Raw genomic sequence first — 14642 nt, forward strand, 5'->3', positions numbered from 1 at the left:
GTTTGGCCTGTTCTTCTGTTCAGGTCCACTTATCAGCTCTTTCTGCTTGTTTGCATTTAACCTCTCTTGTTAGCTTCTAGATTTGAGGCTAAACAATTTCTTAAAGGCGTCTTTAATATTAGACCTCCCAGGAAGCCTGTTCCCCCTCCCGGGGATCTTAATTTCATTTTGGAAAAATTGACTCTGGCCCCTTTTGAGCTTGCTGTTTCAGCTTTCTTGCAGCATTGTTCTTGGAAGACAGTTCTTTTGTTAGGTCTTAACTCCTGCCATACAGGTGTTGCAAGCCCTTATGGCTTGTCCACCTTTTTTGATATTTCATGAGGACAGTGTGTCCTTGCGTACTAATTCTTCTTTCATGCCCAAGGTGGTTAATGAGTTGTCACTTCATCAGTTTATTAATTTGCCTCCTTTTTTCCCCTCTCCTCAATCTGACGGTGAGAGGGTGCTACATACCTTAGATGTGCATAGACAGCTCGAATTTTATTTGGCTAAAACTAAAGCTGTCAGAAAATCTGACCAGTTGTTTTTCATTTCATCCTAGGTCTTTAGGTTTTGCTGTCTCCAAGCAAACTATTTCCATTTGGATTTCAAAGGCTATTTTCTTTTGTTACACTTTTCATGGTGAGGGCCTTCCTTCTCTGTAAAGGCTCATTCTACTAGAACTGTGGCTTTAGCTGTGCTTTTTTCAGAGGCTTAGACACTCTTTCTATTCTTGAAGCTGCTACGTGGACTTCTGTGCATACCTTTACCAGACATTACCAGTTGGATGGTATCTCCAGAGCAAGAGCTGGTTTTGCTGATTCCATTCTTCATGGCTTCTTAGAGGGCTCTGCTGCTGCTTCCTCCTCCCAAGTTTCTTATTGAGCTTTGGCACTCTCCCATTTGTGATGAATACTGCAGCAGTAACTGTAAGGACATAGTACAGTTGTGTAAAATCTTACTATGACTGTAGATGTCCTTGCCTTCACCACTGTATTATTCACTCCCTCCACCCCAGTCTTTTTTTCCTTCCTGGATGTGTAGGTTGTCCTTGGTTTTCCTTGGACTGCTGTTCTGACTGGGCAGTCAGTTCTGAGGATGGTACACCTGAACGTCACCTTTATGCCCTACGCTATGCAAGGAATGTGTAGGTGATGATCAGAGTACCTTAAAGCAGTGGTAGTCTTTGGTAAACTGGCTGGACGGTGGGCTTCACAGTAGGGAATTCCATTTTAATGAATACTGCAGAGTTGAAGGCAAGGACATCTACTGTTATGGTAAGATTTTACACAACTTTACTGTATGACTTTTATATACATTTGGGAGGCAGCATGCATTACATTACTGTGATCATTTTAAATTGGCTTTAACTTAACGTGTTATGTTTTTTCCTCCCATCAGATAGTACCTTTTGTATGTATTCAAAGGCATTTTAATAGGTTTAGCATTTCATTCTTATTATGTATAGCATTAATTATCTGTCTGACTTCTTCAGTGTCCTGGCTAATGTAACCTGTCACTCTCTGTAAGAACAATGTTGTTGCTGTTGAGTCTTTTGGCTTTTCCCGGTTAGGGGTCGCCACAGCAGAACTCTGGTCTGCTAATGATTGGCAATATATTTTTACGTGCCGAGTTGCCAGCCCTTTTTACGTGCCGAGTTGCAAGCCCTGACGCACAACCTTCAACGAAGGTACGCCCATTCACGCATGTCTCCACACAGAAGACACTCTAGTTGAGAATCGAACAGGACAACGTCTTACTGTGAGGAGACAAAGCTACCGCAGCACCACCACCGCAGATCACTCTGCAAGAACAATAAGAGAGTGAAATAGGACTCCTACTTGTCCAGCTGTGAAAGAAAACAGATTGAGGAAAGGGGGAGACTTACAAATTTCTAGTTGTATTAGGGATACACTCTGGTTATCGCATATATCCTACCATGATAGAGAACAGACTGAGGAGGAATCCACTTGTTCATCTGTTAATAAGGAATTTTACAAATCCATGCAAGAAGCCAATTTCTGACTGCACTTGATGGATGGAGGTTTGCCATTTGTAAGACTAATCTGGCAAGATGTCTATCCATATCGACCACTGCTGCTATGTTGCCACTGCTGCTATGTTGCCATCAGTTTGTATGTCAAACCAGTGGTGTTGCTCGCCCTGTGTTATAATTCAAGACGAACAGGCAGGGTAGTTCGTTTATATGCTTTATTATATAGAAACACATGATGGCTAGCAGTAACGTAAAATATAAACAGTCTGATTAACTGACAGACCATTGCATACATATATGTTTACATCTCAACAGCTCCCTACAAAATGGCAGTCTAGCTCGCACTTGCTCAGTATTTATACAAGTGCAAGCCCATGGAAAGCTTCTTAAAGGTATACCTACATACTGATCTACATCCTCCCTCTTTAGTGAATTTCCCACTATAAAATGACATGTGAAAAAGACATGCAAATATACAGACACTGAGAAATAAACACAATGTTCATGTCCAAGTTACCGTGCATCTGGAACATAGTCTGGAAATGTGACTTGCTCTAGTGATATAGCAATTAGGACTAGGTTTAGTAACAGGGACAGTCATTGGTGAGCAGTCTATTTTGGGAATCTTCTCAAGAACAGGGATATTTGCTAGAAGTTCCCAGGAACTGGAACACTGAATAACTCTGAGATCTAGAGTCATTTTCACAGGCATGATGCTGCAATACAGGGTCAGACACTACTACTAAATGTTTCTGATTCCACTTAAATTCTACTCCTTGTGATTCCACAATGTATGATCTCGGCTCTGGACATACACTTTTCATGACTTCAATCTGATCAAAACCTTTGGATGTCTGCATCTTCACTATCTCCCTTTCTTGTAATAGATGTAGTATTTTGCTGGACTTATGATAATAGGACTTCTGGCACAAGTGCCTTTTCATAAATTGAGCTTTCACTGCTTTGTTGTTCTTAGCACAGGGAACCAATAGATTGGTAGTGTGGTTCTGGTTTGTCTCGACAAAAGCCTTTGTGCAGGTGAACCAAGATGTTTATCATGAGGAATATTTCTGAGGTTCAGGAGATTCAGAAAAACATCACTATTGTCTCGTTTCGACTTCTCTAATAACTGCTTTGCACTTTGAACTGCACGTTCTGCCAAACCATTTGGTTGTGGATACTCGGGGCTACTTGCAACATGGATAAGTCCTACTCTTCAGCAAATCTCTTTAACTGCTGGCTTGTAAACTGTGTACCATTGTCAGAAATAACTTTGGGCAGACTACCACGGATGCAAAAATGACATTTTCAACTTAATGACAGTACTGGACACTAGATTAGGAAGTAGGTCAATCTCAAACCAATTTGAATAAGAGTCTACTAACACCAAGTAGTAATGACCATTCCATTCGAAAATGTTTGTAGCGACTGTCAACCAAGGTAGTTCAGGAATCTGGTTTAGCTGAAATGGTTCTTTCTGTTGATATGGCCTAGTACTATTACATACAGAACAAGATGAAAGTACTCTTGTCAATATCCCTTGATGTAGAAGGCCAAAATACTAGTACTCTTGCCCTTATTTTGGTAGAATCAGTTCCTGGGTGGCCACAATGCAAGATAGTAATATACTCTCTTTGTAAGGATTTTGGAACCATTACTTTTGGACCTTTCATGATGATACCATTGTCAAATAAAAATCTCACCTGTGTAAAGAAAATATGGTTGCAGGTCATGAGGTAAACAAGATTGCTTTGACAGCCTTCCTCAACTGGTAAAGTGGTTGAGCTTCTGAAGAATTGGATCTGAGGTTGTGTGACTTCTAAGCTCATCAAGATGTGTGGAAGAAAAATGTCTCCCTTCCATGACTTCAAAATCAAGTTGCTCATTTTCATGCTGTCCACTGGTATTTCTGGATGATCTGGATAAGGTATCAGCAAGATAAAGAAGTTTGCCTTTTGTGTAGGCAAGATTGAAATTACACTTTTGCCATTTCCACATCATGCATTGCAATCTGGCTGGAGCTGTATGCATAGACTTTCTCAAAATAGTGAGTAAAGGTTGATAAATATAATCATGGAACTTCGAACATGCAAACACAATTGCCAAGACTTCTTTGTCTGGGCGTACTGCATCTTGGTTTGGGTTCGAGTTCTGGACACGGACCAAATTTCAAAGCATCACAAGAAAGAGTTACTGGTTTGTGAACATCATAGTATCTGAGATTTTGGTGGACTGGCAATTCTCTGTTTCAGGACATCAAATGCTCTTTGGTGATGCTGTAATCGGGACCAGGATACATCTTTGCATGTCAACTCTCTGAGCAGTGCTGAAAGCTGGCTTAAGTCTGGAATGAACTTGCCTAGGTAGTGAACCATGCCAAGAAAAATGTTGTAGGGCTTGAACATGGTCTGGAGCTGGCATCTCAAGAATTGCTGTTTGCTTGGAAGGATCTGGTTGTAAGCCTGAACTAGTAAACAAATGACCAACATAAGTAACTTCTCGTAGCCTGAACTTGCACTTCTGAGGATTTAGCTTGAGATTCACTTCACGTGCTGTTTCCAGAACTATCTTGAGGTTTCTGTCATGCTCTGCTTCACCATCACCTCCAACTAGAATATCATCTACTATAATAGCACACGGATATCCAGAAATCTTTAGTTGCCCCATAGCACACTGGAAGACCTCACTGGGAAAATGTATCCCAAATGATTCTAAAAAATCTGTACCTGCCAGAAGGAGTACTGAAAGTGGTTAGCAGTGAAGATTTTTGGTCAAGCCAAATTTACCAAAATGAACTGTTTGCATCCAAAACGGAAAAAAACAGTGGCATTTGGCATAAAAGCAGCAATTTCTTTGACTGTACGCATTGGATGATGAGGTCTTTTCAGCACTTTAAATCTTGTAAATAAATACAAAATACATATTCTGATATCATCTGAGCTTTTCTTATGAACTACTACCATGGAAGATACCCATTCAGTAGGTTCATCAACTGGACAAATGATACCTTGCTGTACCATTTTATCTAGCTCAGTCTTGACAGTGTTCTGCATAGCTGCTTCAATTTTCCAGGCTGGTCTGATAACTGGGCTGACTTCAGGGTCTACCTTCATGGAGTACACAACTGTAAGTTTGTCTTTGAAAATGTCATCATAGGTAGAGAAAATAGACTGGATGAAATTAGAACAGTTGTCTTTCAAGCTTATATGGTGGACTTCTTATTAAATGGAAGTATTCCCATTTTCAAACCATCTCTGATGCCAAATAATCAGTGACGGCTGATTACTTCAGATCAAAGGGAGGGGGTGCTGCAGGAAAAAGCTGAAGGGGTGGGGCCAGTTTGAAAGTGGTGTAGTTATGCTAAAAACTGGGACTTTAATTAAATATGCTGCCCTGTGTGCCACTGCCAAACGGTCATTCTAAGAGTCTAATCAAGACAAAATGAATTGTCGAAGAAAAAATATTTCAATGCATTGGCTACATGACAGCTTACTTAATATCTAAATGGAAACAAAAAGGTTGTGAGGCATGAAAAAATAAATTACTGGAATGCCAGTCAAAATCAAGTATGAAAAAGCAAGCAGCACTCTACTCAAATCACTTCTCCTTGCACTGCAGTTCTAATTATAATTTATATTCAGCTTTATAAAATTACCAAGTAACATGCTGAAAGTAGCAATACCCCCACTTGTAAAAATGTTTCTTATCCAAAAAAGACCTAATGCCTGACAACAACTATCTGCTTATTTCATGGGGAAAACATGATCAAAGTAAAAAATGAACAGCAAACAAGAAACAAGCTCAAGATAAATTGCTTAAAGGACTACTGCACAGGTTATGGACCACACATGATAGATTGGCATTCCGTTTAGTTTACGGGTAAAGCATGCAAAAATGACTACACGTCTCCAACAAATATAATAAGCTTCTGAAAATACTTTAATCCTGTCCTTTATTACAAATACTGTCATATGCATTTCAATACCTAAAGCTTATAAGCTATCTAGTTATGTAAATATTCTCTGCATGGCAACAACAAAAAGGCTTTCAATGTTGGTAATTCTTTAACAGTATGCTTATTAAAGCTTACTTGCATCTTAGTCTCAGACAAGCTTACTGTATGGTCATTAAAGCATTGCTACTTAAACACAGAGCAACAGGCACTGCAGCAGCATGCATTTTCTGAATAAGACGCACAAGTCAACAGTATAAAAATATGACAGAAAACCAGAACATTCTGCAAAATCAAGGACAGATGAAAAGCCACTGTCGTACTTGTGTCTACCTTGGATGAACAGATACTCTGCACACTTACACTGCATAACGGCTCTTTGCCTTGCTTGGACACATCCAGAGTCACTACTTGGGGGAGTGGGGTGAAGTATGTCACAGTTTGAAATGTTGCTGGCTAACGGTGATGGCCCTGACACATTTATCATGCCTGTCAGCCTCAGAGCAAGAAATCTGGACAAAAACCATTAACAGAAGTGGGACAAAGGCCCAAAAATAAGATAATGTTTAAATATTGCTCTTATAAACTTAGAAAGATATTAGAATAGTAGGTCTTGCATTAGTATGAATTTTCTGAAGGGTATGAAATCTGAAACTCAAATGTCTGTCATTTTCTAACGTCCATCTTTAATGATTTGCCACTAATTTGCCAAAAAAAAACACACTTATGAAAAACGGACCAAAAATGTGATGCAAAAATATGAAGTAGCCACACAATACAGCTGGGAACCTGTCAAAGAAAGGACACTTTTTTAATATTAGTACTGTTAACTTGAGCAGCTGACAAAATAAGAGAATCTACATGCCTTTCTGAAATTAAAAGTAATCTATACTCTGATCATTACAATTATTTATTAATTGTAAACCCTCCACGTTTTCTTCCAAATTTGCCATTTTGTGGAGGGGTTATTAGAGGCGAGCAACATTTTGAGCCAAAATCAGAGACAGTTTAGAGGTTTGGATATACCTAATTCTATAAAGTGATTTATTTGTGTGTACCTCTCGTCCTCTTAACGCAGGAAATCTGGACAAGGTCAAATATATTGGGGGAACATACAAACAGTACTAAAAATTGTTGTTGTATAAACTTAATCAGTTGACAGAACAAAAGGTCTTGCTTTAGCATGCATTTTTCTGAAGAATATGAAGTCTGAAACTCAATGTCTGTCATTATTTAGTGACTTAGTTCTAAATGATTTGCCAGAAAACCACAACTTTTATGAGGAACAAACCAAAAATAAGAAGCATAAATCTATTAATTCTGTGAAAATTCGGACAGTTAAGAGGTATAGTTCAGCCCGGGCTTGCTGCCCCCCCCCTCACAAAATCATGGTCGAATGGGGCATACCCCCTGCAGCTATTCCAATGTCTCATTATTTGGTTATTTTACCCCATTTGTCATAAATATTGTAACGTGCATTCTGATTTACTTCTACAATAATTTGAATTTCATTTAAAAGTTTTATTTTACATTTTACAGCACAAACACTAATAGACATCTGCTAAACAAAGCAATGCAGTCTCACAATGAAAGTAGACTTAGCATTAAAACTTCTCTGCCCTTGAAACTCGCATACATTGAAACAGCATTGAAACCCACATTCAAAGAAAATGCATCTGGCCAGTGGCAGATAAAAAAAAATAGGCCCCTTGCACAGGAAACATACATGTTTTCTTTGATACACCTTCCTGATTGTATTAAATTGTATTCCTTGTATAATACAGTACAGCTGTTAGAGGGCATTTTAAATTTATTATTTTGAACATTTTTCCAGTAAACAATGAAACAAAATGCATGCACTAATAATGACAAAACTACCCAGTTCAGAACATCTCCATCATAAAAGTCTACTCAAACTTCTACAGTCCACCAGTATCAGTAAATATGCACACACTCTGCAAAAGTAAAAGTCATCTAAATAATTCTACATTAAAGAGAGCTGTAACTAATGAAGTGGTTGCTGCTAGCAAACAACTTTATATTTCATTGTTTCATCTACAAATCGTTGAGGAATAAATTGCCTATGTTAACAATAAAAAAATGATAAGCTAATAATATTGCAATAGGGAATGGATGGCAAACTGATACAGGTTCATCGTTACTAGGTATCTCCACCAAAGATGACATTCTCAGGACTGCAGCATCCACCCCCCTTTAAAAGTACAACACAGTACTGTATCAGCAATGCAGCTATATACTGTGGGAGTAAAACCCACAGTCTTCTGCATCAAAAGCAAATAACACTACTTGTTATGCTATTAATAATACAAGCAAACTCAGCATAAGCAGCATTAAACTTCTCTTCAAGCTCTTGGCTCCTTGTAAAATCCACTCGACACTCAACTGTATCTCTCAACTTTGAAGCACAAGAAATCTGGAAAAAGTCAACATTTTTTTGGGGGGGGGGGTGACAAAAGCCGAAACACTAGGGAGACATTTTAAACATTGCTTGTATAATCTTGGAAAGTTGCTAAAATAAAATGCTGTGTTACCACCATGTGTTTTACTGTCAAGTCTTGGCCTTTGGACCCTATATACTAGGGTCAGAATAACATCCCACTATGCCAAATCAGTTGTTCCTTGAAAGACAGGTAGACTGAAACTTAAATGGCTATCATTTAGTAAATTCAGTTTTCACCATAACTCTCAACCTCTTGGCACAAAATACCTAGACAAAGCCATTAATGGGGGACTACAGCTCCCAAACATATTCAGTGAATTCAGTTCTCACCGTAGCTCTCAACCTCTTAGCACAAAAAGTCTGGACAAAGTCAATAATGGGAGAATACAGCCTGAGAAATAGGGACAGATTTCAAGTATTGATCTTATAAACAGAAACTTGCTAGAATAAAAGGTTTTATGTTACCATGTTATATTTTCTGAATAATATGAAGTCTGAAATTCAAATGCCTGTCATTATTTAATTTCACAAGAACAAAAATATGAGGCAGCTCCCAAGTTATAGGGTTTGAGTCTAGCCAGCAGGTATATTTAACTGGGGCATCTCATATATATACACACACACACACACACACACACACACACACACACACACACACACACACACACACACACACACACACACACAAGCTCAGCAACCATTCAAAGCCCTTCCTGCAGAAGACGTTGCAGTCCAATCCCCTTCCAGTCTATGCAGTTGTAACTGCATAGACTTCTAGGATCTCTGCTGTTGAATGTTGTCTTCCTAATTTTGGACTGCTGGTGAGATTGTCCGGATTCTGTGCGTATGCTCCAGACTAGTTCACCAGCAGTCTGGATATCGGGAAATGCTGCGAGTGCACGTTCTGGGACTCACATTTGTTTTACTTTTATTTTCCTTTTTTCCCTTTTATTTTCTTTTTCTTTTTTTACAGCTGGGGGGGCTGCAGCCCAATTGTGCCTTTTGATTACATAAAATTGCAAGTCTTAGCTGTTACCAATAACATGAAAGCACTAGTGAACCTTTGGTTTGAATTTCTTCACCACCATAAGCAACAAGCTTTGCACACTTTGCCAAATCAAGCTTCTCCCCACCACATACTCTAGCAAATATTTCTGCTGACATAACATTGCATTTTGAACCTGTGTCAGCTTTGAGCTCTATGGTCTTCCATTTATCCAAACAGTACAAAATATTTCATTTTTTTGCCCATAAATCTACTGCATTGACTGTTTCATTAAGCACAGACACACCATCAACATAAACAATAGGGTCATGGATTTCTAATTGATCAACTTGTCTCTTTGAATGTTCTGTTTTAATAAAATAATGTGCCTCTTTTTTGATTTACAAAATCTTTGGAAATGATTCCACTTTCTACATCTGTGGCATTGCTGACCAAAAGCTAAGTTTTTTTCTTAGATACATGATTGCCACCACAATTACAACAGTTGACTGTGAGGCCAAGTGAGGGAACATGCTTTGATTTTGCTGACTCGCCCTTGTGCTTCACTGAGACTGTGCGTGCGCTGGAATTTTCTAGAAAGCTGCTGGGTTTACCAGGGACTGTTACAGGACTCTCAACTGCTGCCATGTGCTTGGGCCTGTTTCTTTTAACCAGGTGCTACATACTATTAACATTAGCAATAGAAGATACTGGAAGCATGCGTTTCTCATTTGTAAGTATATTTGCGTGCTTTTCTGTGAGCTCATATATCTGACTTCTAAGTGGCGTTATTCAAAGTTAAATCAGTGTCACGAAGCAAAATCTTTCTCACAGCATCATCTTTAATACCACACACAAGTCTTTTATCAACTCATCCCTAAATCATCAAATCTGCACGTTTTAGCTTTATTTCTGAAGTCAGTTATATATGCTGCAAAAGTTTCACCAGGCTTTTGATCCTTTGTGTAAAATAAGTGCCTTTGCATTGTAATATTCGTTTGGGGGGGGGGGGGTTGCACATTTCTCTGAATTTATGTTTACGTACTCAGGGTCTTCCCTTTTTTCAGCTGGTACCACTGTATGACGTTTTTTCACACTCTCCTTCAAACACAGCTGGTGCATACACAAATGAACGTTGTCTTTCTATGGATTCTGAACTAGCTAAATTAAGCAGAATAAATGCCTTTTTAGGTACATCTTTATCAGAAAATGCAGCTTGTATGCAAATATCATACTCTTGCTCAAACACTCTCCAATTCTCTGCAATATTATCAAATACAAGTGGACCAGGTTTTTGAAATCCTTCAGCCATGCCAACAAAGTATGCTTAAACATACTACAAATATGGCCTTTGTAATTATGTATGAACATGCACATGCATGAGGTACTTGTAATAACATTCAAATGCACATTAAACTCTTTGAAATACTGTACTTTGCGAAATGTGCTTTGAAGTGGTTGTATTTTGCAAAATAACTGCACTATAACACTCGCAAACTTGCAAACACTTTGTATACCTCAGATATCTTGAATACCTTTAATATGAAAAAGTAGCATATAGTGAAAAAATGTGGTTGTTTCCCTTATTTTATACATTTTATGCGATTTGGACATTATTTCAAATATTTTTGTAACTATTTTGAATATTTTTATCAATATATCATAGTTTTGTACATTTCGTTTAACTAGAAATTCGTTTTGAGCATGGAGTGCTTTATTTTATACTGTTCGAGTAAGAAATCATTTAAGCAAGTTTTAGTACCTGGAATTTGTTTCTGACCTGTTTTGCGAGTTGCACGTGTAGTAGGGATGATCCATTCCTCTATATTCCCCCAACATTAACTGAGTGCATCTTGGTCTTGATTCTGGAGCCCATTCTGATACGATGTCTCTCGTCCTATGTTATAATTCAAGTCGAACAGACGGGGTAGTTCGTTTATATGCTTTATTATATAGAAACACATCAGGATGGATAGCAGCAACATAAAATATAAATGAACTGATTAACTGACGGACCATTACATACATACATGCTTACATCTCAACAGCTCTCTACAAAGTGGCAGTCTGGTTCGCATGTGCTCAGTATTTATACACGTGCAGGCCCATGGAAAGCTTCTTAAAGGTATATATACATACTGATCTACAAGAGGATTGTTTAATCATTGCCATTAAATGAAAAAATATAAGGACCTCATGTCAGTTATGCAGAGTCAATTGGAATCGCAGCTTCCATTCCCAATAAATCACTTTGAGTAAATACCATGACAATATCAAATATAAAATTAAGAAAGTTATGGAACAAATAAACCCAAAACACGAATATATTGTAAAGAAAAAGCATACTTGCTGTAGAGTGAAATGCACTTTATTCCAATAAAAGGTCAGCGCTTTCGAGGTTACCCTCTTCTTCAGATCTTAATAAAAAGTAAAAATACATTCACAGTTTAAATATATAAAGCAGCCAATAAAAACTTGCAATAAAAAATCAGTGGGGCAAGCCCCTTTTCCTTAAAATAGGCTTTAAAGAAACAGCGCTGTTCAAACCAGGTGTAGCATAAGCCTTGAAGTCAACTGTCCACCTTAGCTCTATACATTATCTCATTACAAATGTCTCCTTCTCTAAGGCTTTCATTAATTTTTGTAATACTAAAAACGTAAAGGTGTGCTGAGCACCACAGTCAGATACATGCTTAGCTAGTGCATTTGTAGATTTATTGTTACGTATATCATTTAAGTGCTCCATAACCCTCTCTTTCAACATACGGTTAGTTTTACCTATGTCGAATGTACTGCACAGGTTGCACTTAGCTAAATACACTATATTTTTGGTGCAACAATCAGCATAAAAATGAAATTCTATAGGTGTTAAATGCAGCGATGTTTGATCATGCAAGTGGACCATATACTTGAACAAGTCTTACATGCCCTACAGGCATATGTGCCTTTACGCTGCAAAATGAATCTTTCATTCATTCTGTTACTTTTATAGCATAAATGTTGTTTCAAGTTTCTACTGTTCTTAAAACTAAATCTAGGAATATGGCCTACAACCTTACCAATCTCTGGATCTGTCAATAAAATGGGCCTAGTTGACCTATTTGACCTAGTTTATTAAGTCAGATTAAAAACTGTCAAAAACCTCATCGAGCCAACGCTGGTTTGAAATGCAAGAAAACCTCTTGTAGGTTGGCACCTCCCATTCCAAAGTGAATACTAATCTCCAAGCACAGTCAAACGAAAGTGAGTCGACAAGTGCATTTGAAGAAACAAAATACATTTTGTGTGTTTGTGTGTGTGTCTATTTATTGATGGATAGATTGGTTGACATTTGTTTACTGGGAAAGTCCAAATGGGTGACAAAAACCCATTTTCAGCAGAGGCCTGGGGACAAAAGCTCCATTTAACAGAGAAAAAAAAATCAAGCACATTACTTACGAAACAGCTGAAAATTATACATATCAAATATAATCAGCAATATTGTAAGGCATAGAGATGTACTAAAATATCTTGCAAAGAAAACAATGAGAAAAGACCAAGTAAAACACTATATACAGTTCTGGATAGCATCCTTTTGGCAATTCACAGTACTAATAAGTACAAGTCATGTGTTTAGTTGTATTGTAAATATAAAGGGTGAGGGATATTAGGATAGATGGGTAGGAGGTCCTAAGAAAAGGTTATGTAAAGTTGTAGAGAGGGTAGGATAGCCAGGTGAAGATGAGGAAGTGGAGATGGGTAGAGAATCTGTACAGATAGGGGTAGAGAAAAGTAGACAAGATTTATGTTTAACCAGGTGTTAAATGTTTTGCATGAGCAAAGCTGTAAGTTTGATAGGTGACGTTTCAGAAGATGCTTGAAGGAAAGATGGTAGGTTACATCTCTAATAGCCTGGGTGTAGAATTCCATGTTTTGACAACAGAGTAGCAGTAAAGTCCATTTCCAATTGCTTTCTGAGGTTTATAGATGGTGGGAAGTTGTTTACAATTGGAGTGAAGGGGTCTGTTTGGGTGATAGAAGGAAGAATAGAGCTTAGTGCAGTGCAGGTGTGGAGTTTATAAATGGTGATGTGGACAGGTAGCATGGTAGTTCAAGCCAGTTCAAACATATAAGGGCCTTGCAGTGATGTGGTATAGTATTGTTTATTGGCAGGAAATTTAACAACTGTATTGTAGCATATTTCAGTATTGTAGCATATTTCAGGTTTAGTTCTAACGGATACCTGCACATAGCTAAGGATAGGGGCACCATATAAGATTGAAGGAAGGAGCCAGGTGGTTGCTAGGGTGGAGAGCAGAGTTAGTAAAAAAGTTATGTCTATAAAGCATGCCAAGTTTCTGGTGAGTTTTTTTATTTTGAATGTGGAGCTCAAATCTGAGGTTGTCATCAATTGTCACACCAAAGTGAGAAGATTCTGAAGCTGGATTTGTCCATCAGGTGTGATTTGGGGAGGAATAGAAGTAGTTATGTGTTTTTTGGGGGTTGAGTAATTGGGCATTGTGAAGCCAGTTTTCAACAGAAGTGAAGGCTTCCTGTGTGATTTTAGGAAGATGTGCCAGAGTGTCAGATGAGGATATTAATGTCAAATCATCAGCGTATTGTATAAGTGATCTTGCCTATAAAAGGTATAAAGGTCATTAATGAAAATGTTAGAGAAATGGACCAAGAATTGAGCTTTGGGGTACTCCAGTGGTAACTGGGAGGTAAAGAAAGAAAGTATGTTGCCATGTAACTTTTAAATTACTGGTGAAGGAGGGGGGTAGGCCATTATGGTGCAATTGTTGAAGGAGTTTGCTATATGGGATGGTATCAAAAAGGCTTTGGATAAATAAGAAATATGGAAGAAATAAGTTTACCAGTGTCCCTTTTCTTGTCTATATCATCTAAAACGGGTAATAGTGTAGTAATTGTACAATGGCCATGGTGGAATCCATGGTGAGTACTGGTTAAGAGCTGTTTTAAGAGGAAATGTTAAAGAAGTTGAGCATGGACACATTTTTCTAGGATTTTTGAGAGGGAGAGAGAATTGCAATGGGACGAAAGTTAGACTTCTGTAGAGCTTCCTCTTGTGCAGTGGGATGATGCGTTATCTTTTCCAAATGGTTAGGACATAAGATTCCTGTATGGATATATTAGTTAAGATGGGTACTGGGTAAAATATGGCTTCTTCTGCCATCTTGAGGAATTTGGGTGGGAGGTTATCGGCAGCAAATTTTTTATAGCAAATATTGTTACAGGTTTTAAAGTAAAGTTGTTTACCTTTGTGGCC

The 14642-nt window shown here is 38.1% G+C and overlaps 1 protein-coding gene across 1 annotated transcript in view; it reads left to right on the forward strand.

The window, feature by feature from the left end:
• The window catches only part of LOC122806172 (probable peptidyl-tRNA hydrolase 2), a 292637-nt gene that overhangs the window by 19041 nt on the left and 258954 nt on the right, over positions 1-14642 (forward strand). The window lies entirely within an intron of this gene.

This window comes from Protopterus annectens, chromosome 7.part0 (genome assembly GCF_019279795.1).
Source record: "Protopterus annectens isolate FY-2018-M chromosome 7.part0, PAN1.0, whole genome shotgun sequence".
NCBI lineage: Eukaryota > Metazoa > Chordata > Ceratodontiformes > Protopteridae > Protopterus > Protopterus annectens.